The 1,074-nt window shown below is 38.1% G+C and overlaps 1 protein-coding gene across 1 annotated transcript in view; it reads left to right on the top strand.

Annotated features, from left to right (window-relative positions):
- COL4A5 (collagen, type IV, alpha 5) overlaps nucleotides 1-1,074 on the top strand; it is a 272,036-nt gene that overhangs the window by 247,801 nt on the left and 23,161 nt on the right. The window lies entirely within an intron of this gene.

Raw genomic sequence — 1,074 nt, 5'->3', positions numbered from 1 at the left:
TCCTCTTTTCCTAATTGAATACCCTTTTATTTCTTCCTCCTGCCTGATTGCCCTGGCCAGAACTTCCAACACTATGTTGAATAGGAGTGGTGAGATAGGGCATCCCTTTCTTGTGCCAGTTTTCAAGGGGAATGCTTCCAGTTTTTGCCCATTCAGTATGATATTGGCTGTGGGTTTGTCATAAATAGCTCTTATTATTTTGATATGTTTCATCAATACCTAATTTATTGAGAGTTTTTGTCAGGAAGGGCTGTTGAATTTTGTCAAAGGCCTTTTCTGCATCTGTTGAAATAATCATGCGGTTTTTGTCTTTGGCTCTGTTTATATGCTGGATTACGTTTATTGATTTGCATATGTTGAACCAGCCTTGCATCCCAGGGATGAAGCCCACTTGATCATGATTGATAAGATTTTGATGTGCTACTGGATTTGGTTTGCCAGTGTTTTATTGAGGATTTTTGCGTCGATGTTCATCAGGGATATTGGTCTAAAATTCTCTTTTTTTGTTGTGTCTCTGCCAGGCTTTGGTATCAGGATGATGTTGGCCTCATAAAATGAGTTAGGGAGGATTCGTTCTTTTTCTATTGATTGGAATAGTTTCAGAAGGAATGGTACCAACTCCTGTTTGTACCTCTGCTAGAATTCGGCTGTGAATCCGTCTGGTCCTGGACTTTTTTTTGGTTGGTAGGCTATTAATTATTGCCTTAATGTCAGAGCCTGTTATGGGTCTATTCAGGGATTCAACTTCTTCCTGGTTTAGTCTTGGGAGACTGTATGTGTCGAGGAATCTATCCATTTCTTCTAGGTTTTCTAGTTTATTTGTATAGAGGTGTTTATAGTATTCTCTAATGGTAGTTTGTATTTCTGTGGGATCGATGGTGATATCCCCTATATCATTTTTTATTGTGTCTATTTGATTCTTGTCTCTTTTATTCTTTATTAGTCTTGCTAGCAGTCTATCAATTTTGTTGATCTTTTCAAAAACCAGCTCCTGGATTCATTGATTTTTTTGGAGGGTTTTTTGTGTCTCTGTCTCCTTCAGTTCTGCTCTGATCTTAGTTATTTCTTGCCTTC

This window comes from Mandrillus leucophaeus, unplaced genomic scaffold (genome assembly GCF_000951045.1).
Source record: "Mandrillus leucophaeus isolate KB7577 unplaced genomic scaffold, Mleu.le_1.0 Scaffold1055, whole genome shotgun sequence".
In the NCBI taxonomy this organism is placed as follows: domain Eukaryota; kingdom Metazoa; phylum Chordata; class Mammalia; order Primates; family Cercopithecidae; genus Mandrillus; species Mandrillus leucophaeus.
The sequence above is the reverse complement of the archived record's forward strand: the minus strand, read 5'-3'. Positions and strand labels throughout refer to the sequence as shown.